Consider the following 26,674-nt stretch of genomic DNA (forward strand, 5'->3'; position numbering starts at 1 on the left):
TCAATTCCTGATACTGCTTACAAAACAGGTCCATTAAGCCAAGTCCATGACTGGCAAGGTGAACGTTCCAAAGTGGCCACTACCGGCTACATGAGGTTAAACAAATTGTGATTGTAGCTCCTTTTCTAGCCAAACGTAATCAAGGTTAGTCCAAAGATGACAACTTTGCGACAGATTCGCCTAAATTGGAAATTCCGCACACCAAATTTCTAAATCTAAGGGCTACTTCATCGTCACTATCGTTTCTCTTAACAATGGCAGAATTCTCCACTGTATGTCATACCTGACCGACTTACTCGCACCTCAAGCGTAGCGTACACATAATAATAATTATTATTTTTATACCGGTCATTACCAGCTTGGAATTTTAGACATTATGAATTAGAGGATTTATAGAGATTATGATTAAATATCTATGAAATATTACAAATTTATCTTTATAAATAGGATCAGAATATATTTTTGATTATCACCTAATCACGTCACGCAAATTAATTCCAACGTCATCACAAACAAGAGAAAAGTGTATTACTTGAAATATTAAAACAATGACCCAACGTAAAAGAAGAAAAGACTAGCAAGACAACTCATACACTCTTCTCACACGATAAGCTTTAGAATAAGTATTATCTATCAGCCACCAAGTCAAATATTGTCCCGAAAAAATGACAATTTAAATTATATATGTGTATGTTTCATGTAGCTTGATAATTCGATTTAATAAGCATTAGCCTGTCAGAATATGGACATAACATGTAACGCAAGCAGTTAATAGTGTGCTGCATGTATAGTTCAAATACACAATCACCTATAAATACGTACTAATTATTTAACATCATTGTTCTCCACTGATATAGTATCCAGATATGGAATAAACAGCCCAATGTAATACCATGTATGTTATAACTTGACAATTCTAATATACAACATATCACGTCTCATTATCAAATTAATTTGAATGAAAGTCTACCACATCATATTACTCTTTACGGTGCAGATATAGATTATGTACACCATGAAGGCATCATCTCAATAGTAACAAACATTCAATGAAAGGGAATATCAAAAACAAATGCATAAAAACACAAAACATAACAAATTAAACATAAATATTAATTCGAACTTTTAACCCAACAATATAATGTATCGTGACCGATAAACAGTACGTTACAACTCGAACGGTATAGCTAACCTGACCTGAGCTAACCTGAGCATTCTCAGCTATTTCCTTCTATCGAAATATAACTTGTGTTTCAAGACAATCACATTGATATCAATTACAAACCGTGTTTATTGCCACTCTTTCTATTTTATTCTACTACGAATGCGATAATTATGTTTCATATCTTTCCTTTCGTTCTCGGTTCACACATGGCAATGTTTTTGTACAAATATAAATATTCGTCTCGGTATGGAAACCAAAATGACAAGACTAGTATGTAAATACATAGTTCCAAAATATTGTATCACTAAGTATTTCAATCATCGCTACTTCTACAATTAATAACATCGAAACATGCTTTATTATATCCAAAAGAAGAAAAACGACCTGCACTAATTTTTCCCGATCTGTAAAGTTGACTTGGAGGTTCCGACGGGCAGCTTTGGTTTACTGACTTCCGATGATAGCATAAGTTGCACTTATAAATTGTCTTCGTCCTTTATGGAACACCATGTATATTGGTCCACTTCTTTTAGTTTGGAAATTATCAAAATACAGGAATTGGTAAATATCCTCTGGAATCCTAATATATACTAATTTAAATTTGGGTAGTTCATTCCGTTGCCTTCTATGAACATAAATTTACCAAAATAATATTAACCGGGGTTAAGGTCAGGTCGGTTTTTACCTCATTTTAACCGTTCTGTGAGATATTCATTATATTGTCTCTTTATACGGATGTGTACAGGGATCCATTGCCTTTCACAAGATGTGGGTACCATGGCTCATTCAATGAATTTCGATACGGGTACATCAGATCACCCCATTAAATTTAGGAAATTGTCAAATCTAATGATTCAGTATTGTAGTACAACATCGGGAGCATAAGTAGGACAGTCCATCAGCTAGGGTAAATTTTCCCCTGGGTATTTTGGTTTTGCGATGGATCAAAGCGTTTGATGGGTAGCTCCTTAACGTCACTTTTTGCCGGAATTTCTTCAAATTTGACAATGAGTTCCCTTGAGTGAATCTTTTTAGTTGCTATGTTGGAATATGTGCAATGCGCATAAGAATTAATTTGCAGTTTTTCTTCAAAGTCACTTTTTGGCGGAAGTATTGGGTGCATTGTACATTTTAGATTTCATAGGTAGAAAGGCAATAGATGGGAAGTTATGTAGATGGGTCTCGAAATAAAATTTTTTGGTTTTGGGTGACATACAGTATTAGTACACCTGTTTTTTCTTATTCTGAATGAAGTAATGGGATTAGATGGACCTCCATATATATCCTATTGTTGCCTCGTTTCGGTAATGAATCCCTGAGGTCCGAACCTCCTGAACATTCGAGAACGCTGGCTGAGATCGAATTAAGGACCCAGTGTGGAGAGCCAGTGATCAGATTGTTCCTGATGATTGTGTATATGGTTCGTAGACAATTATTAAGGTAAACGTTAGAGTGGGAGCTAATATCATTAATTTAGATTTCACTTGAAGTTACGTCTTATGAAGCTTTGGTATTGAAACAAAGTAATGATAATAACTTTAAATTATTTTTAAGGTAAGAATTCTTCTTCTGATTATTATTATTATTATTCTTTTATGATGTCGACTATTATTATTATTATTATTATTATTATTATTATTATTATTATTATTATTATTATTAGTAGTAGTAGTAGTAGTAGTAGTAGTAGTATTAGTAGTAGTAGTAGTAGTAGTATTGAAACACTGACTTTAACTTTTTCACTTGTTAGAAGTGTTGTACATGAGGGGATTACTGGTTCAATAACGACCCAGCATGGGCAATGAAATCTTTGATTTTTTCCACCCAGGTTTATTTCCACTAAACTAAATCGCACGATGATGGTGATAAAGAATGTAACGGTGAAATGAAGAAAGTGGGAGGAAACATGAAGAACCCCGAGGGAGCGGTGTTTGTCCACCACAAAGTTCATTTTACCATAGCTGGAATTGAACCAGAACATCATCGAACAAGAGTCAGCGCTCTACCACTGAGCTACCGCGGACCCCGACCTGTCATAGAAAGATGATCAGGTTATTCTTGATGAAGACACATGTGGTTTGAATCCACCCATTAAAATAAGCCTTAGACTGAGAGCTGACACGCTTAAGTAAGATTGCACTTAAAGTGTAAATTATGTCTTATGTATCTTTGAAATTGAAATAAAATAATAACAATAATAGCGAATTCAATCTTCAAAGTAAGAACTAGTATTATATGTGTTATTATTATTACTTAAACGGTTATTTTAAGTTATTTCGTTCGTAAGAAAATGGGTATAAAATAGGGGTAGTTTCTAATTCCACAACATATAAGTTTGTGATAGGCAATTAAATTTTCTCGATAAGGAAAACCTGAGAGTGATTTCCTTGTAGGAGCTGATGTTCTTAAGATTCCACTTAAAGTATGGATTACGTCTTATATCTATTTGGTAATGAATAATAAAATATCTGAAACTCACTTGGAATAGGTTGGGATCGAATGAAGAACAAAAAAATCCAGAGAGATACGTTAACCTGTAGGGTTAAGTTTGATATAATGCAGTTAGCGAATGTATCCCTAAAATAATCGTGGGATGGATTCATTCCTATGAAAAGTAAACTAATTATCGTGTAGAAACACACGAACGGATCACCATGAGATCTTAATTTGATGCAAACATTATGAAATTGAAAAACAATGAGAATATGAAAGCACTAAGATATGTGATGTAAGTCAAGTTTGTTTCCTGGATAAGAAACGCTGAACAAGTTCATTTGATACTCTTATCGGATGAGTGTTTCAACAAGTAAAGCACATAACTTTGCCACAAGTGTGAGACTATACGAGGGTAGGAAACGAATAGCTTATTTTTCTTGCAATGGTCTGTGATTTGGTTCCTGGTTAGGTAAGTTTGTGGTGCTTATGGATCTTCTCGATGGTCTTCAATTCCCTGCACTTTCACCATCGTCATCATCACATCCTTTAGCCCAGCATTATTTGTTCCAGTGTCTAAACCGAAAAGCCGACCCAGGGATTAAGTTTTTGAAACTCTTCTAAAATAACTTACGCGTGATAAGGGTCCGATTCATGTGCTTCGGAAGACGTAGAAGCTTTTTGTTTAAATAAAAGGACTTCTTATTTTTCTCTACTAGGATTATGCGCCTTTAAATATGAAAAGATGAATGATTAATTTAGGATTCTATATCGACGGACATTTAGCTGGCCCTATATCATGAAAAACGTTTCTTCCATATCTAATAGCTACTTAAAAAGACTGTACATTTCTTATAAAAGAGTAGTTGAATGTTTTCCTAAGAACGAAATAACTTTTCCAGTGTTTCACTTATAGTAATAGTTCTTACTTTACATAAAAGATTTACTACACCATATTAAAACTGTAACGGTGCGTTGTATATTTGTATATTTTAATACTTGCCAATGTCATTTTATTAGAGCGTAAGGTATTTTAAAATATGTACTAGGCTGATTATGTAATTCGAAGATGAAAAAGAAAAGAAATGTGTAAATTAGAATATCGATATAAAAAAGACATTCGTATGTTTCAATTGTCTTAAATAATAGAATTTTGGAATGTCGTTGTCAGGACAGCAGACATAAATAAATGGATTACTATTCAACGGAGACTGCAGTTTTAATGGCTGAATAATTTGAAGTGAACCGTGTTATATTGGTGCCGGAATCCGGGAAGGACGGAAAAATTGAACCGTTTTATATTTGTGCCGACACAACGGGAATAGGTTGTATCGTTAAGAAGTAAAGTAAAACGATCAACATTGAGCCTTATATTAATTGTACCATCTTAAGAAGTGGAAAGATTATATCCCGAAATATCATGAGTGTCACGGACAGCCGAAATATACATACTGAGATGAATTTTCCAGAAAATATTATGGATGTTTTAAAGGGAATATCGGAACAAATTAAAGAACAGTTTAAGGAACAATTTCAACGTTTTGACGAAACGTTTGAGCGATTGCAGCATTTTAATGATGAACAACTTGAGAAATTAGACCAAAAGATGAATCAGCAGATTAAGGATGAAGCTCGGGATCAAGCTCAACATTTTGATGAAAAGTTAGAGCAATTGCAGAATCGTAACGATGGTAAATGGGACCAAATTCAACAACAATTAAGAATTGAAATGAACCAGCAAATTACAGTTAGGTTCGAGCGTTACGATGAAGAAATGGGCAAGATAATACAGAGATTCAACGAAGTGTATCTGTAGACATTATAGAGACAACGGTAAATCAGGACGCTAAACAAATGAAGAAGTTACGAGATGAAGTAAACTACATTAAAGAAAGGAATATCCACGAAATTGCAATGCAGACTGGTGCACACTTGAATATTGTACATCCCATATCTACCGCTTGGGAATCTACACGTCTTCCCCGAACAACTTGAATCCCCGAATAATCTGAACGTGACGATTCGTCGAGCAGTAATGAAGGTAGCACCGAAGGAGAAAGAAGAGTGAGGCAATCATCCCATCAGAAAATAAGCCAATACAGGTATTTGAGAGCTAACACATGTAAATCGTTACGGTTACGGATTTGAAATCACTTACAAAATTTAGTGGTATTCCGGAAGATATAACAGCGAGGGGTTCCTCGAAAACTTTCAGGACGAATGTGAACTAATGGGCATAGACGAATCCGAATTTTTAAAATTACTTCCATATATATTATTGCCACCATGTCTAACGTGGTACAAGGCCATTATGAGTAGTCTCCGTACTTATTCCGACTTTAAAAACGCATTGCTATCTAATTATGAGAACGATTTCATGATAACAGATAGGGATGCATTGTTAAGAACGAAATCGTTCAGTCCCAAGGTACATAAAAGCGTCACTGAATTTGTGGTTTCTACATTTAACGAATTTAGAGCGTTGAATCCGAGTCATAGAGAATCACGAACCATTGCTTCTATCCGGATTTTATTAACTTCTAGGTTACAACAGCTATTAATTTCTGCGCAATGTACCAATTTTAACCATCTGATTATGCTCGTCCAAAATTATTTAAGTCAATCTGTAATGCAAAATGGTAATAGAGGGCAGGACAGAAGTCAAGGCAATTCTGTTCGTAATCATATACAATATACTCCAGTTCGCAACTTGGATGTACAACCAGAAAACACTTCCAGTGCATATTGTTTAATAGCAGAATAAATGTTCACAATGTTATCAGTAATCAGACACAACTTCATCACAGAAATGGAAACAGGAGTTTTAGAAGTAGCAACCAGAACTTCAATAGGAACAATAATCATCGCATTTTTACACACAATCGACTTACAGAGGGCAGAAGTTACGGTAGTAGGAACCCGAATGTTACAACAGTGCGATCGCCAAGATAGTACTCAAGATTGTGGAAAACAATGTAGTCTAACTGAAGTCATGTGTCAACGTAATTTAAACTGAAGTTATAATGAAAGCTAATATAAAAAAAACTTAACAGAGGGAACTTAGTATTCAAAAGAGAAAAACGAAATATATTATGAATATATAAGTTTGTTTATTTTATTTTATTTTTATGTTATTTAATCTTTGAATTCGAGTCTATAATCGCAGTTACTCAATTCATGTCAACAAATGTCTTAATTTGATGTGTTTTCTTTAATATTCGTATTTCCTAATATTCATGCGTTCTCCTATGATAGCAGAACGCAATATCAATCACATTATTCGTGTTCTATGTTATTGAAGTATATTTAAAAGTATCTCTGTAATGCGAAGATATATATTGAAGTTAATAATTTATGTTTTCAATAAGTAATTTCTATTTAAACAATTCTTACTTTCGTGTTCTTGTTACATTCGAATTATATGCTAATAATATAAATATATCCGATCATTTTACGTTCCAAGAACAACTATCTGAAGATCACATATATCTTTTTCAAAACATTCTTCATGATGCATAAGTAAATAATTATTAACTTGTAACAAGCATTTAATTTACTCGAAAAATGACTTAAAGTCAAATTACTTGCAAATCAAATTTCGAATGTGCCTTATCGTTGCTGAAACGTATAAATAAATGAAGACAATTATAAAATTTAAAATAAATATGATATTAATATTGTTATAAAATTAAATATGAGATTTATGTGTATTTATATGAAGTGTAATTTTCAAGTATAAGAGGTGCATTCTAAAACTCGAATGATTAACATGTAAAGGTAAACGGTCCAGAATTTTTTCTTTTTATTGAGTAAATGAATAAAATGAAAAGTCCGTCGAGCTCCACAATATGCAACGGTACGTTGTATATTTGTATATTTTTAATACTTGTAAAACTTATTTCATTAGGGCGTAAGATATTTTAAAATATGTACTAGGCTGATTATGTAATTCGAAGAAGAAAAAGAAAAAGAAATATGTTAATTAGAATATCGATGTAAAAAGACATTCATATGTTTCAAATGTTTTAAATAATAGGATTTTGGAATGTCGTTGCCAGGACAACATATATAAATAAATGATTACTATTCAACGCAGTTTGCATTTTTATTGGTTCAACAAATTTGAAGTGAATCGTGTTATATTGGTGCCGGAACCCGGGAAAGAAAGAAAAGTGTTAATACCATATTGCTAAATATTTAAAGTCGTGGACTGATGTTAACATCCAGTAGAAGCTTAGGGAAATGAAATTTCAGAATTAGGCAAATTTAGAGATAGAATAAAAAGATTTTCAATTTTTCCTTTCAAAATTCTGATGATTCTGCATTCGTCTAAATAGTGAGACTTATATTACATTGATTTGCAGAGAAAGAATCCCTACTGTAAAGGTGTGTAGTGGCAGAGATTTTACTTTTAGTGGCAAAGTCCGTTTTGATCGCAGATCATGTTAGTTTGTAACGGACATCACCACGTGCACAGTTCTCTCCTTTCTTCTCATTTTAGTCTTTAAAAAAAATTTCATAACCGTTTCATGAGCCTAAATCAATCAATACCTGTTCAGTTAATCGTACTAGAGTGAAAAAGTTAAAGGACAGCGAGGGGCAGGTTTTTTTGCATCAATTCAGCATCTATAGATAGCATACAATTTCATCAGCATTTCTCATAACACCGGGAGTGGATGAACTACTTCGAGTTTCCACTTAAACTCGCGAGATCAAAAACGTCAATATACTAAGTTATTTTCTAAAATAACGTATTAGCATTCATTGTCCCAAAAAGAGATTCCATACCAGTTATCCTGTGGTCAAACCAGAGATGGTTAGAATAAACTATATTCGGTTTCGCTGTTGATCAACACAAACAAAAATGTTTAATAGTTATTAAGAAACGATTTTCTGATTCCATTCAGCGTTCCTATAATAGATTCCTTCTCTTCCGCTAGAACCCATTGAAGCAAAAAACAAGGAGAAAATCAGTTTCAATTTTGATTGTCATCCTGCAAAACTGATCACAAATAGCGAGGATTAAGGGAGGTGACAAGCCGTTTCAACGTCCTAAGAATAATCTATTGCTGTGTAAGAATATATTACATATTCGCTCTATTCCCTTGAGAAAACCTAGAAGTACTAAAAAGTTACTCTCATTTTCAGTTTCATTGAGCAAAACGGTAAGAGACAGTGTTGATTTCATTGCAAACAATTGAGTTTTACGAGAATACGTGCTGTCACCTCTTTTATCTCTCAATTCAATATGTACGTTGTAGAACTTATTTCCAGTTTCAACGTTGGTCGCCATAGAACACGAACGATATAAGATAGAGATAAGAATTTTTGATGTAAATTCAGTACAGCAAGAATACTGTTAATTATCTGATCACTATTCTCAATAACAACCGCATGATGTAGATACCTGCTTCACTTTAGGTTTGAATATTATCATCATACAGCAACAACAGTATAAGATAGCAAAAAATCGGTCTTCGCACAGCTTCAGCACCGCAAGAATAAATATCATAAAAAACTTTAGACTATTATAAATGCCGATCTACTACGTCTAGTTTTAGTATTAATTTCGCAAAGTTTGAAAGTCAACTTGAGTTTCGCAGTGGGGAAGAAACTCACTTGTTCAGTGTTGTACATCATTGATACAAAAAAGTGTTAATTTCTACAATTTACAGCTCGACTAGAAGGTTAACGTACGATATGGAACGCATTCTTGAAATGATAAATCGTTTCCAGAAAACAGCTTCTCGATCTATCTCAGCAAATATATCTGATATATTTCGACATACACATAAACGTAAACACTGTATAATTCATTTCATATTTACGTCTAGCGTACTCTGGAAATCTTTATACAGGGTGGTTCAGTAATGTTGGGCAGCTCTAAATAAATCGGAAACAAGAAGAGATATTAGCAATAATATGATGGATCCAGATACTTATGAAAGGGGGACGTCTTCTGAGGTACCACACAATGTTACCAGGTCAACAGTGTTGCCAGCACAGTACAAAGTTATATTTTTTAAATGGAACATATAGGAGTTTATGCCATTAAAAGAATTAGGACAGAATGTGAATACCTACAAGTGAAATCCCACCTGTCAGTGTTGCCAAATAAGGAAGTTATAAAGCTTCAAAGATCAAGAAATTAAAGTGTCCGTAGAGCAAAACTAACAAAAAGGCAAGAAAAATAATACTACTGAAAGAAAGGGAGTAACCGAAAGAGTAAAGCAGAGAACGCACAGCATCAAGTAAGTAACAGGGTTGCCACAGCAAAGGGGGAAAAAATTGAAAATTTTGCAGTTGCCATAGGAGGAAAAGTGCCCATATGACGTAATGTGGAAAACACCATAGAAAACCTATGTAAGATTCAAGAATCCTAATAGCGTTTGTTCGAAAGCGATATCTCTAACCGTTCCCGAGATAGGCTACACCAAAGGTGTGCGGGGTTTGCAACACTGCATATTAATTCCCTCGCCCTCCAAACTACAGGAACTAGTAATGAAAATGACACGCCCAACAAAATGTAAGAACTACACGGGTCTAATCGTCAAATAGAAGGCAATGATACCTTTATGTTTACAAGAATATATGATGAATGTGGGATTTTCCCCGTAACTCGTATGGGACACGGAGACATCATTGTCACGCAATGTCCGTCATAATATACAGATTATGGTACACAAACCAGATCATCTGTTCTTTTTGTGATGTAGTAGTTAACGATTCGGGCTACGACGTAGGTCGTTGGTTCGATCCCATTCAGGGCTACTGTTGTTGTTCTTTCAACAAGGACTATAATTACGTCAGATAGAGGCGATTTACTATGAAACGTTTTACTAAACGTTCTTTGGCTTCGCGTTAGGATGTAGTCGGTTGTACACATAAGAATTCCAAAATTTACAAAGAATAATAATTACATGGTTGTAGCAGTGAACTGTGGTTTTGAATAATAATAATAATAATAATAATAATAATAATAATAATAATAATAATAATAATAATAATAATACGTTTTACTGAACGCTGGAATAGTCTAGTTATAAGAATCATCAATAATGTTGTTTCAAGCTCGTATCATACTTGTTGATGGTTCTCACAACATGAAATCTGACAAGCTGAAAGCAAGTGACTGCCAACCTTGCCAAGCTGTCATACTGTGTGAATACAGTGTATTGACCATACTAATAGTAACAATAAATGTGTGAATCTATGTTAGATAAAGGCAAGAGAAATGACGTAAGACCTACCTTGTAACATATAAGAGGAAAATTTAATCAGTTTAAAATGAGTACGCAAGATGGCGCTTGCTGTTAGATTTTGCTACTCCTGTGCTCAGTTTTATGAAATTTTTACTTACAAGCATAAATTATTTTACAAGTAGTTGTCTCATTGCGAAATAAGAATATTATATTACCGTTTTTATTGTTATGTTTTACATTTTATCCAAATATTATTCTAGGTTTACGGAAATAGTTTTAGCGGCTGAATCTCATGCTTGCGCAGGACTCCATAATGCTTTGTTGCCAAACTTGCATGTGTATTGTTGCAGTCACAGTAGTAGGGGAATTTTTGTTAGCGTTTGAAGTCCAGAGGCGAACCTGTGGATTGTGACAAAACTATTATAGTTAATAAAAGTGGAAAATGGGGAAACGGAAGGAATAATACAAAAAAAGAAGAATCCAACTCAAAGTAAAAACTCGAAGATCGAAAAGAAGTAAAGAGAAAGAAAAATAATTTGAAGAAACAGCTAAGCGCTTTTTAATTTTTAATTGTTTGTTTCCACGTAAATATTATACACACGTGAAATACAAAGATAGTTTATTTTGACTATTATTTCAAACGTTAAATATGTAGCCTAATGTGTTATTTCTTTTTTCTTTTCTTTCCTTTCTTTCTTTATTTTTGCTGAAACTTAATTTGCTTAGGTAAAATAATATATCTTCTTGAAAATAATCTATTTATGGTTTTGAGCTTTCATATAATCACGAATAGTTGCCTGAATTCGTTAGTGAAAAGTACTAATTAATTTCACTTATTAGAAAGGTTGTGGGGTGTTACTCTCACCTCATATTGATACTATCCTCAGTCGAATTCTTTTTACATATGAAACAATTAGGCAACCGGAGAAATCCTCTATCGCAAAAGCTTGTTCGAATTATGAGCGTTCAAAGTTCAAAATTGAACAGATTTTGAAAAAAGTTTGAAGAAACCATTTTTTGAGATACACGCTTCATTTTTAGTACTGGGGTGTTTTCTTGGGTGCTCGACAGCATGGTAAGGTCAAAACGTACGCATTTTGCAAGATAAGGAAACTTATTGGGGAAGGGTTGAAGAATAATGGCATCTTTCAACTTGCAAATTGCATCCTATTTGGCACAGCGGATAAACAGGCTAATAAAATTTATTTGATAGCAACTGTATTGCCATTCAAGTGTCACTTTCCCGTGTGGCCACCTAAACATTAAACAATGACATTTGTCTGCGAAATGTTTAGCTGCCGAACTAACTTGAACGGGACTCCCAACCTAGCAGGCCTCTGTGCATTATGGGAAAAATTAAATCTTTCATTTTAACATCCTATGACTATACCCTTTAGGCTAAGAAAAACGATGATTAAGGCAAGTGAATGGTGATGGAAGAATTGATGGAATGAGAAGAAGGGAACAAACAGGAGTACCTCGAGAAAACCCATGGACATGATGGTATTCATTGTGGAAGACGGTGTTTTTGGGCTGGCTACATGCGTGGTTCCATACTCACTCATTTTTTAAAGGTTTTTTGACACCTCATGACATTAGAAAATTGTTGTTTCCGTAACTACCGGATATGGAAGTGGAGATATAATTTTGACAACCGGTTCCAAGAACCTGAGAAATTTTAATAACCATTTCGGGCGAACTAGGTGAATGACACCATTGAACAAAGCAATATGCTGTGTCAACGATAATGCCATGAGCGTCCCCAGCGGAGGCAAGAGGACAATCGCTTTACCTTGCATTTTCGAAAGGTGTTTTGTTGTTTCGAAACGCTTTTATCCAGAAACACACGTGAAAGTACATTATACTTGGTTACACCTACTAGAATATTTAATATAGACCTATTTAATGTTAGATCACAAAGTTATACAATAAGCATCAATAATAATTATTTTGCGTTATGCGTTATATGCATCAATGTATGTCGGTCTTTTGCCCCTTCCCCGCCCTTGGAAAAATACCGCGATTGTTTCTGCATAAAAGTGTTCTTCTTCGGAACTGTTATTATCTTCAGGTGTGATAGTATCAAGTATTAACCAGTACTGAAAGATTGTTTTGAATATATGCCACTATAAACAAGAATTAGAGAATTACCACTTGAGCTTGTTATTGTTGAAGATCATGTGATATATGAAGTACAGCAATCATGGTGCAAAAACAAGTACTTGCAAAACACTTGGAGAAATGAAGTAGGTTAAATATACTAGCAGATTTTAATAAAATTAGCTGCAAATAGCTCGGTAGATAGATCACTTCTGGCACACGAGATCGCTGTTTCGATCCCACTTTTCGCTTGGAAGACTTTATGTAGGACCCATAGTGTGCTTGGATTTTCTCGGCGTTTTCCCACGTCCTTTAGTCCACCATTTTGATAATCATCATCACTGCTCCTTTTAGGTTCGGACTATAACCGTAGAATATTAAACTAGAAAAATTCAAATAGCGCCTTCGGCACCCTAACACCCGTGCTAATCGCGTAGTTTTTACTAGCTGCGGGAACTTATGCAGAATCATTCTGACGCGTGATTACTAAAGAGTTCGACTAACATGTTTCCTGCAGTAGTCAGGCCTTTAGTATGACGCTAATCATACGTCAAAACGACCCTGTATAAAGCCCTATCTTCGATTCCTCATTCCACCTGGATTCTGGAACAAATCTGTCTGTGTAAGTAAGCAACCTAGTAAAATTGATGATAGTTTTCATTTAACGTAACCGTGTTTGGTCCACAATTTTAGTCATAATGATTATGCCATCTAAAGTTGCACTAAAACATTCAACTTACAAAATACATGCACTGAGGAACACAACTTACAAAATACCTGCACGATAATACAACTTGACAAAATACCACGTTTGAAGGAACTAAATTTTAAGTCTGTTTTGTTGAAAAGATCGAATTTGTGTAATGGTTTTGTATTTGTATTCTTATTCTTAATTTGCATCTTTGAGACATCTAGTTATAGATAAATGTATAAGTGGATAAATAATAGATAAATGGATAACTACCAAATTTTAAGTTTTTTTCCTATTTCAACTATCTAAAAGATAAGATTTTGTATCCTAAAAAAACGCCGATTTAAATAACGTGGGGATTTCTTCATCCCGCCTGTAGACACCTTAAAAAATAAAAATATTCACTTTTGGCAATTTTCCTGTACGTTAGTCCCGGAAGTCTACACTCTTACGAAATTTCATCATCCTAGTCCTGCCGGAAGACTCTAAACATTTTGGGGTGTAGAAGATGTCCCGTATAAATAACATGGGGAAGATTTTTCAGTTCCCCATAAAACCACTCTATATTTGTAAATTTTTACGTTTAGCAAATTACTTAGTTAACGCTAACAAAAACGTATAAGCATGCTGAATTTCAAGTTTTTATTTCAATTCCAATTACCTAAAATATGCGAATATAGGTCCAAAAAAAGGCCCATTTAAATAACATGGGGAATTTCTTCACCTCTCCTTTAGATCACCTAAAAATTAAAAATATTCATTTTTGGCAATTTTTCTGTCGGTTAGTCCCGAAAATCTACAATCATGTCAAATTTAATCATGTAACCCTATAGGAAGTGCCCAATAATTTGGATGTGTAAAAGGTGTTCCATATAAAAACATGGGAAAGATTTTTCAGTTCCCTATAAAACCACTCTAAAGTTGGAATTTCTTATTTTTACTGATTTACTTAGGTAGTGCTTACCTTTATGTTTACAAGAACATATAATGAAGTGTGGGATTTTCCACGTAACTCGTATGGGACACGGAGACATTATTGTCACTCACGTCCGTGACAATATACACATTACGGTACACTAATACTATACTCTCTCCTTTAGATCCCCTAAAAATCATAAATATTCATTTTTGGCAAAAATAAAAAAGTCCAACTTTAGAGTGGTTTTATAGGGAACTGAAAAATCTTTCCCATGTTATCTATATGGAACACCTTTTACACCCCCAAATTTTTGGGCACTTCCTATAGGGTTACATGATTAAATTTGACATGATTGTAGATTTTCAGGAGTAACCGACAGAAAAATTGCCAAAATTGAATATTTTTAATTTTTAGGGGATCTAAAGGAGAGAGTATAGTATTAATGTACCATAATATGTATATTATCACGGACGTTGCGTGACAATGATGTCTCCGTGTCCCATACGAGTTACGGGGAAAATCCCACATTCATCATATGTTCTTGTAAACATAAAGATATCATTGCCTTCCATTTGACGTTTAAACCTGTGTAGTTCTTACATTTTGTTGGGCGTGTCATTTTCATTCAGTTTGGAGGGCGAGGGAATTATTATGCAGTATTGCAAACCCCGCACACCTTTGGTGTATCTCGGGAACGGTTAGAGATATCGCTTTCGAACAAACGCTATTAGGATTCTTGAATCTTATATAGGTTTTCTATGGTGTTTCCCACATTACGTCATATGGGCACTTTTCCTCCTATGGCAACTGCAAAATTTTCAATTTTTTCCCCCTTTGCTGTGGCAACCCTGTTACTTACTGGATGCTGTGCGTTCTCTTTTTTACTCTTTCTGTTACTCCTTTTCATTCAGTAGTATTATTTTTCTTGCCTTTTTGCTAGTTTTGCTCTACGGACACTTTAATTTCTTGATCTTTGAAGCTTTATAACTTCCTTATTTGGCAACACTGACAGATGGGGTTTCACTTGTTGGTATTCACATTCTGTCCTAATTCTTTTAATGGCATAAACTCCTATATGTTCCATTTAAAAAATATAACTTTGTACTGTGCTGGCAACACTGTTGACCTGGTAACATTGTGTGGTACCCCCTTTCATAAGTATCTGGATCCATCACATTATTGCTAATATCTCTTCTTGTTTCCGATTTAGTCAGGGCTGTCAAACATTACTGAACCACCCTGTATATATATTAGGTGAATGGTATAATTTGCCAATAAATCCTACTATTACACAACTCCATTGGATTCTGTATGAGTGTACATGCCCGTGAAAGTCGCTTGCCAAATAAGTACCGCATGTTCCAGGTACTGTTAGGCATGGCTCATTCATGATACACCCAGAAAGAATTTTTTGCCAGTTAAGTCATGAAAAGTTTATACAGCAGTCGTCTAAGTTCTACAGCTGACACACTCTACTAGCTGAAATTAAACTGATCATTTCATAGAAGTACGTACCATTACGCCGAATTTTCCTCTGAATGTAAAGTAGTTTGCTGGTACTCCCTTTACCGTATCATATTCTTCTGTGCGCATAGCATATCCCTGGTGTCCCAAAATATAAAGCTTTATAATTATCACTAACAACGATCGTCTCATTATTGACATAACCTAACCATTTAGGTTTTGTCAATTTCCTTTTATTTAAAAGACTACTAGCTTAACCTTGGTTTCTAACACTTAGATCACATCTCTGTCTTTATGAACACGTATTATGAAGCAGGTAGTGCTTTCACTAATGTAGGAACTGCATAAGCTTATCAATCTATTGTGAGTATTAATTAACTTTATCAATTACGATTTCACGTGTAATACTATCATCAACATTTTTAATGTGGTGACTGGGTTTTATGGGTGTAAATGAAGTGGTATTGGTTCTGCTACTTTATGTATGACATAAAAAATTCTGTAATATTCTATGTACAAATTATATTTGCGTTCATAATTTCGGTATCACGTATTCAACATAGATTGTAATGCATGGTCAAGATTAGATTTACGTTGTTCACTCACGTGTTTTATGGCTAAATTTTTAGTTTTTCTTATCCAATGATTTTGTATTGTTTACCAGAAAATAGTGCGTGTGTTTCTAACGTTTTAATCTTGCGTTCTGCGAACTTGTCAGTAAACGTTTGTGTTTTAGCAGCTTACAACAATATAGTACATAAATCTTATGAACTAATGTGCCACCTTTACCTGCAATGTTAGGAAAACACAAACAAGGCTCAGATTGGGATGAGCACGTAGCAGATCAGTGTGTTTTATCGTAGGACATATCGTAATAGACGAACTCAACATTTTAGCATGTTCAATAACTAAAGCATGTTTTAAAGATGCAAATATAAATCGTCGGGAAAAGAATATGTATGAAATCTCATTTCATCGGATGTAATTTCTCTAAGATCCATAAGCAAAGCAGTCATATCGATTTGTGTCGGGTAAGCATAACTCTCTTGTAGAAACGATGAGCGCTAGGGAAGATTTGATAACTCATATGCTTGATTTCTGACTTATTACGTGAAACGTTAAGCAGCACGGAGATCAAGGAATTTAAACCCATATTTTTATTTGATTCACTTTGATGTAATACATTTTGTGTTATGAAAGTCAGAATAGTGTATCGCGATCATGGTATTTTACATTATCGTACTTTGGATACGAATTGCCTTAGCAATCTCACACATTTTATTATGCTAAAGATGCCTCCAAGGATTATTTGTTACAATAGTGTCCTTAGTATTCAACATTAAGAAATAAATACTGTACTTATATGTTTTCTTTATTTAATAAGTGGATTTGTAACATGCAATAATGTGACGTAGTTTATTTTCAGCAACATTTTATGTCAGGTAAGCTTCAATGATTATCTGATAGCTTTGGAGAATCTGGCTAATAATTCGCAGCCAGTGCTACTTTCATCGTATTGTGTATGCATATATGTAATGGAACTAATATCAATATACAAAAGAGAATATAAAACTTGCAATTGCTGTTCAGACGTATTATTTTGGTGTTTTTAATAATAGTATAAACCGTCCCAAATTTATATTTTTTCTCATAAAAATATAAGCATCTCAAGCGATTAATAACTGTGCAAGTTGGTAATCATATTTTACCACATACGCAAAATGTTCCTTGCTTAGCCTATCATAAAGATTATTTACGATATACGACATTTAATGATGCTAATATTAATGGAATAGCGAGCAGTTCATGCTATTTTATTATTATAATGAAAGACTAGCCATGGTGCGACATTTTAGATCTTCAGCATTTTTATCAATTGAAATAACATAGTTTTCTCAACGTTAAAGCAAATTACCTTGGTATAAACGATCTTATGAATTTCTCGTATGACTGAATACCAAATATAGGGCAAACGAAAATAGCAGGAATAATGTCACCAGTAGGATCTGATTTTATATATGTTTCAATAGTTGTAGGTGTAGAAACGTAGTCCTCGTATAACCATTTGGAGATAAATGTTGTCAAAGGAATGTAAAGTACAAAAAATATAATCCAAAATGACCTGTAAATATCAACGATAGATTAGTGGTATTTAACAACTGAATTAATTAAACATCACTTATCTTACTTATTCGTAACTAACTTAAATATAGAAGAATGCTTTTTTTCGCTAAAATCAAAAACGTCACTAAAAATAAGAACAGGAGAAAAATTGCAAATTCTTGGTTATAGCCTACATTTCAAAGTACAGGTTTCAACAATGAGTTTTGATTCCAAGATACAACTTTATCACAGATTAAAGAGTAGAAGAAACAAAAAGTCGAAATATAACAACAGTAGAGTGGGGTCACTTGGTGCTGTTTTTTTCCTACTGCGCATGCGCAAACCCTTGACGCTGATTGGCTGGCGCAGGTCACGTGACCCCGCCCGCCCTTGACGCTGATTGGCTGGCCGCGCCCCTTCACGCTGATTGGTCGGTGTAGGCCACGCCCCCTGCCACACCCCTTGACGCTGATTGGCTGGCGCAGGCCACGCCCCTTGACGCCGAATGGTCACGCTCTTTTACGACCTCCGATTGGCTGGCAGCGGACCCCGCCCCGTACGCGCCGATTGGCTGGCGCGGGGCCCCCTTCCGATTGGCTGGCAGCGGACCCCACCCCCTTGACGCCGATTGGCGGACCACGCGCACGGTCTGCGCAGATCGGTCGGCGGTGGATCCCCGTCCATGCACATGTCACATAAGATTCGTTCCCTTTTATGAGCACTTTACGAACACATAACGCAGCACATATTACACAGAGACTCGTTCCCTTTTATGAGCACTCTTTTAAACAGCAAAGACTCGTTCCCTTTTATGAACACTTTACAATCACATAGCAGAGCTAATAAAGAGTATGGCATATTTTCCAACTCCAATTTAAACATAGCAGAATTAACAAAAAAGTATGGCTTATTTTCCATTCCATTCATTCAACATGAGAGCAGAAAGTGGTGGAACCCCTTGAAAACTTGTTCTTTAAGCTGTGTCAAAAATTGCGATTTTCGAAAAAAAAGTTGAAAGTTGGCTGATGTTTACCAAACGTGGGCGGCTGATACATTTGATAATCCTAAATCGAATGCCGTTAAAATTTTATTTCTATCTCTCACTGTTTTCCGGATATAACGATTCGAATTTTTTCAAAATTTCGACCCATTTGGATTCTGAGTTTTTGAAACTCTCTATATGTGTACTCCACTGGAAAGACCGGTCAAAAATGTGGCTCTATCTCTTACCGCTTTCGAGATATGACGGTTTAGAGGCAAAAAATTTCGATTTTCGAAAAAAACCGTTGAAAGTTGGGCGATGTTTACCAAACTTGGGTAGATTATACATCTGATGATCCTAAATCGAATGCCGTTAACATTTTATTTCTATCTCTCACCGTTTTCGAGATATCACGATCCGAAGTTTTTTTTGGCAACTTGGCCCACCCTGGTCGTACAAGTTTGAAACATGGTTCCATGGGTTCTTCATGTGTAAAATCGGCAAGGAGATTCATAAAGGGGAGATTTTTTCGATTATTTTTTCGATATTTTTGACCGTTTTCGAGATATGGGCCATTTTATGATTTTTGGACAGTCGAAAATGGACTACGATCTCTGTAGAATTCTTAAACCTCAGACACCCAGGTTGGTTGGAGCTTTCTGGACTGTTAACTCCTTTTTGCTTGCGTGGAGCACTCATAATCATAAAACTACTGCACTTAGTTTGCTTAAAACTAGCTGATGAAATTTCCCTTGGCTACGTCGGCCATCGGACACCTTTCTTTCACAGCTATTAGATACTTTTTTTTAAATTAAAGTGATTATGTATTCTAATACATATAACAGGAAATATTTGTAGTATCATTTATTACTGGGACATGACGATTCCCCAGTATAATTTATTATATCCTTTATCTGGATAGGAAAAAGTTTACAATATACATTCAACTAAAATTAAAAACATCTCTGTCATTTCTCAACACTGTAAAGTATTAAACTTACCATACATATCCAATATACAGTTACATCTACAACAAAAATAAACGAACGTGACTGCGGGTATTGAAGATACATCAGTATCGAACACTATGATAATGAAATAATACTTTCCGATAAAATAAAGGAGTCTTTAGTCTTAAAGAAGTCTTTATCCTAAATATCAAGGAAGTTAGTCAGAACTTCACTATCAACATTCTACTGAAAAACTAAAGAAAAACCTGAAATCAACGCTGTCTATATTACTGGTTTTGCGATTCGAGACAAGGGCCTCTCTATTAAGAAACATGACTCCTAGCCAAACATCAAAGTTAGGAAAGACTTAACATATTTTATTTTCGATCGTTTGACCCTTTCATACAGTACATTAAATTTGCTTCTCTTTATTTAAATAACAAAATTATGTTTTATTTTCATTTTTCTTTAAACTGAAAAAAAATTAACGGATATTTTTATTTTTGTCTTGTAAGTATGGATCGTCTGCGGAGAAATACCTTCTTGTATCTCTGTTTCCTGATGCTTCATTTAACACCGTGAAATGGACGTAATTTGCAACAATAAGCCAAAGAATTTATATTCGTATGAATAGAAATAATTAGAAATGTCACGAAGAGCAAGTTCTAGAAAAATCCAGTAGAATACCGTCAAAAATCAAGAATGAACAAGGTAAGTTCCAGATCAGCTGAATTCCTTTGTCACATCAAAAGTCGCTTTCGTGTGAATAGTGCGTGCACAAAAACTTCTGTACATAATGTTGGAATTTTATAAGCATGAGTGTAAAACACCTAGGTGTGTAAAGGCTAATTACATAATAAATGGCGTACAAACATTAAAAAGTGTGCCAATGACAATCCCTTTTCAAAAGTCCAATAACATTGGGATTTATATTTATCAAGATGCGCGTCTCAGTGGCGATATTTTAGAGCAAACGTAGATGATATTCTGTAAAAAAATGAATAAGACCGGCATGTAAGTAGTCGTGCCATCGCCAATATCCTAAACATTCATCACCTACGATACGTTTCATAATTTTGATAGGGATATTACTATCGATACAGAAACAAATTCGATATATTTCGTTGCCGCATAAACTGACTAATGAACATTAACTCGATATGAATACCTAGCTATGAATTTTTACTGAAGCATAAGTTATTCAAATCATTTTGGAAGCGGCTGATTGCGAGTGATAGCAAGTAGATAGCCAGCAACAACAATATTTCAAGAAAATCACCTCCAAACGAGCATAAACTCTATAGTCTGCGACACAACTCACACTGACGCATATGTGGATTATGTTGTGTGCTACTAGAGTGGAAACACATTGTGCTTTACGAATTGATGCAAACGCACAAAATAACAGACTCGTACATGAATACAGATCTACTTAGCAATTCAAAAGAAACGAGCGAAACTGATCAACATTGTAGTGCAGCACGCTTTAAGCATTAGAAAGCATGCATATTTAACAAGCGGTTGGAAATTGAGATAACTTGAGTGGGAATGAGCTCCGTGGTATCGTACGTGCCTTTGCCGTTTGAGACCCGGATTCGATTCCCGCCGGGAGGTATTGTGGTTCGGGTTCCACGTTACTCAGTAGGTAACGTCTCATATATGCTTGCTGCAGAAAAGGACGTTAAACTCAAAACCAATTAAGTGAACTGATTGGGAATATTTCATTCATCCTTTATTTCCCCAACCTACTGGCGACAAATGATAATTTTCTGAATCACTGCAGAACTTAATAGTGATAACTCACTTGCAAGGGAGGTCTTAGTAAACCTGTATTGTACTTTCTTTTACGAGATACTACGCAAGTAGTATAGAGATGTTATGGTGTTGCCGATAAGGTAGAGAAAAGCGTTGAACAACGTATCATATGGAAATCAGAGTAATTTGTTACAATTTTGACCATCAAAAGCTTAATATTTACTCATATATTGTCACTTTCCAATGCTGGTATGTTTATTTAAAGTACAGTATAAGAATGATAATCCTTGTTGTGGATCTATATTTCTAGTGTTATAGATATAGAATTAGTAAATACAGCTATCTTTGTAATATTCTCGACTCGGGAGTCAACTGGCAGAGAAGTTATATCCTTTCATTACCACCAGATTACCACACCTATCACAGACATATAAAGTAAAACTGACTTGAGTACTATAATCAAATACAAAACGAAGTCATAAGTACCTTAAGAATATATTCCGACAACGCATAGAGGAATGCACTTTCAAATGGTCATAACGATCGCTGTGGGAAAACTCCAGGCACTAGTTAAATATTGAGTTGCGTATAATTTCCGCTTCTTGCTGCTTTATGACCAACAATGCCCAGACACAATCAATTTCGTCCTAATCACTAACAACATCATTAGAGTACAAATGATGTTGTGTAATGACTATGTAAGAATTATAATAATTACCTTGATGTAATTTGTATAATTTGTATCGTTGTGTTCAAATTTTAAGGTGGATCATTGGGTGTTCCCGGTGCTATGATAAACCCTGTTTAAATAGTTTGGCGTTGCTACATAGTGTCGAGTGTTCACTGACGCCAGATGATAAAGGAAGTAATCATGGAATTCTGCTTTTATACCTACTGGGGAAATTAGTTTTGGACCCTTACGACAATTCCGCTTCACGAACTGCAACGCTAGATTCCAGGAATTTTGTTATTGTGATTACTACACTAAACGTTCAAATTCGGCAAAAACGTATTATGGCGTTCTGCGCAAGTTTTGTCTCAAACTCTATTTCATTAAATTCATATTAATATTTAAATAAAATATGAAACATGACACGAAAAACGGTCAAACAATACATCTACTTTGTAATAAGATCGTTACTTTAAAATACTATACACATTCAAGTAAACATTTCGAAAACTGAGCACGTCTTGTAAGATCTTAGAGCAAGTGCCATGTAGTGTGTTTATTGCAATACGAAGCAAATATCTTCTTTTGTTTGTTACACTTTTCGATATCAGGAGAGACAACCAAATAAATGAGTATCTTGTGCTGTAGCTGAAACATTACTCTATCTTATAGTATAATATTTATAATATGTGACGTTTCATTGCGCAGTAGTTAAGAGAATGATCTAAAATATGTACTGACTTACGGGCGGTGATCCATCTTAAATGTTATTTACATTATAGTCCTCAAACTAAACAAATAGTCTTGTGCACTGAACATGCCAGTATTTGCTTGTAGCGTTTTTATAGAGCTACGGATCATAAGATAGGAAAACATTTCAAAATGAATCTCACATGGGAAAATTCTGTCTATTCTTGAACACTCGATCTTTATCGAAAGGTTTTCAGTAATAAACTTATCTTGTTGAAATATACCCGTTTCGTTTTATAGCATTTTATATACGAGTAATGAAATCATATTGGTATCATTGGTAGCCTTAATATATGAGGATTATACAACACATATATCACTTCTAATGCCAGCTTCTTTAAGTAAGTTCGGTAACCAGAACTTATAGTTCGAAAATCTACTTTTGATTTCCTATCAGTTTTCTTAATTTTGAGCCTTTAAATTAACAGAAGTTCTTAATATTAATGAACCGTTTTAATTTTGTGCTTACACATTTACTGTATGCTCACTTTAGATGTGATGTCAGTTCTTTCAGTGATAGAATTCTAACTCGTAAATACTCAAAATGTAACGAAATAGAAACTTCCTCTGAGAATAGCGTTCATAAGTTGAAATCGTTGCATTAACTGCAATAGTTTGCCTGGGAAACGGTCATGTTGAATTAATACAAATGCCATTTTACTGTGGCAGAATACCAATTATAGCAATCGCTACAGGTTGTCGCTGCTATATGTAACTGCCATTATTTTGGGGATTGTTAAGGAGGACATTGAAACTGACGAAAATTAATTTTGCATGTCCATAATTTCAGCTACGTTTGTGTTTTTGAGTCCAAATAGAATAAGATTTGGTCCATGTCAAATGTTCTCTCTAAGCAATCTCGTAATAAAAAATAACTATTTGGTTCGTATGAGTATTCTGGTGTAATCCAACGTAAGAGTTAATATTGGTTTGAAAACTAAATAATCTAATAATTCACAATAAGAGTCTTCCATACACTTTTGAATGGGTTTGAATATGGAAACGATTTCGAAAGAGAGTTCAGTCCATCCCATTTCAAAAAAGGGAATAAGCAGAGGAGGAAGTCGAGTGTACGCAGTGCTGCCAGCTTAGGACAACCTTCTAGATTGACTGACTTGCAAATCTTCCCAAGTCTTATTATTCTTGTAGCCAAGGAAATGGGACTAAAAGCAAGAATTCCATCCAGAATTGCAACATTCACTACTATGTATTACTTCTCCAGTTGCCTTCCAGATGAACGAATAGTTCAGAGGAGATGTACGCGTATACTGACAATCCCCTTCTTTAATTAGATCAAACATTAAGATGGTAGAATCAGAACTTCTTTCATAAATAACCTACTCGTTTTTATCATTGTGTAGATGAAGTTAACAATTATTAATACCGAATCCAGCATAAATATTATTCCTCAATTTGTCATCAAGTATAATATACCTGCTTATATAGCATTTAAGCTCATGAAGGGCCAAAAAGAAATTATTATATTTTCTCTTTTGTTTCTCTTTTAGATCAGAGCACAATGCTCCCAGATACTTGTGAATTTTAGTTTCATTGTTATATAGTAAGTAATATACAGATATCAGGAGGACTTGTAAAATTAAACTAATCTCAGCAATCGTTTAGAATTAAATACTCAATACATTTCGGGAATGGATTACGTGTCTCCTGAGGTTGGTGATGACTTTTTAGTCGAAAGAATGTCATTATTATCATCATAAGTACTTTGCAACTATTAGCAGGTCAAGTGATGCAATTGAAAGGCTTTCATTCAATACGGTCTTCCGCTAACCTTTTCGTCTTCACATACAATTTCCTACTTTGATATCCTCAATTTAATGTAGTCTCCTTTGCCCCTCCCTTTCTTTTTTGCCATCGTATCCTATTACATGTCTCTCATTATATAGTTCCTTCACAATAAGTTTTCCAATCAGTTTCTAACCTCTTCATATTAAAAACTTTTTTATTTTTCCAAAACTATTCCTAACACCCTCTCAATCTTTTCCACTCCTCCCAGCTAATTCTATCCATTCTTCTCCTCACCCACATTTCGAAAGCTTTCAGTTGTTTTTCGTCATTCTTGAGTAATGTCGATGTTAAGATTTATGCAGTAAACTACTCCGCAGAAAGTCGCGGTGGCTCAGTGGTAGAGCGTTCACTTCTGGTGTTTGGGGTCCCGAATTCGATCCCAGCCCCCACCAAGTGAACTTTGAGGTGGACAAACACCGTATGCGCGGGTTTTCTCTGGGTTCTCCCGTTTCCTCCCACGTTCTTCACTCCACCATTTCATTCATTTCTTATAATTACCGTCTCCTTTAGCCTAACCGGCATATCCGTGGGACGTAAAACTCTAAGATTCCATTTCATTTTACTTCACAGAAAGCTTTTTATATGGCTCTTCCTCAACACTTTATTCGGGGTCTCACAAAATACTGAAATGAAAATGAAATGAAATTTTTAAGTTTTACGTCCAACGCATATGCCGGTTAGACTAAAGTAGACGGTGATGATGAGAGATTAGTAAAACTTTGAAATCAAGAAAGGAAGCTGGAGAACACAGAGAAACCCCACAGGAATAACGATGTTTTCCACCACAAAGTCCACGGAGGAAGCTGGGAGCGAATCAGGAACCTCAAGCGCCGGAGGTGAACGCTCCAGAACTGAGCCAGTGAGCACCCCCAAAAAATGCTGTTCAATTTTTCCTAAACACTTATTTCACCATCCATCCCTACAATTCATTTTATTTTACCTTCACATTTCACAGCATTACTAAAAATTCTAACCAGGTATAGAAAGCAAGAACCTGTTCTATTTTATCACCTGCTATTTCCATACTTGACACCCACCACTTCGTTCCGATCACCATGGTTTTGTCTTTTAAACATTTATTTTCATCTCATATTCTTCACAGCCTTTCCTCAAATTCTCTAACACCTTATTGATGTTCTCCTCAGATTATGTCACAAGCGTCGTATGATTTGCAAACCGTATACCCTTAATGATTCTAGTTTTTACAAAATTACGTCTTCAATTTGCAACTTATTTCCCATTATTTTTTGTAGATAGGTGTAAAAATAGTGTAGGTGTGAGGCAGCACCCTTGTTGAACCCTCCTTGTTATTCCACTCTCCTATGTCATTTCACCTTATTTTAACACTTACTTGTTTCTTCTTGTTTCTTCTGATAACACTTAATGTCTTATCAGTCGTCTCTGTTTTCATTCCAACCAAATTTTCTTTAGAACTTCCTACACTAATTCTAAATTTACGCATTCTTTCACTGGTAGTCCTTTGTAAACCAATTCCATCTCTTGTGCCCTCAACTATTCTCAACCCGAATTGTCTCCCACATCTTCTACATTTGTTCTTCCGTATAATCTTTTGAACAGAATTTGAAGATAAGATTTAGCTCCATGAGACATACATGTATTAGCTCTATAAGCAGCATATCTTTTGGATTCGATTTCTTTGTCATCGGTATCACGATCGTCGGCA

The sequence above is a fragment of the Thermobia domestica genome, chromosome 1, assembly GCF_964235325.1.
Source record: "Thermobia domestica chromosome 1, izTheDome1.hap1.1, whole genome shotgun sequence".
NCBI lineage: Eukaryota > Metazoa > Arthropoda > Insecta > Zygentoma > Lepismatidae > Thermobia > Thermobia domestica.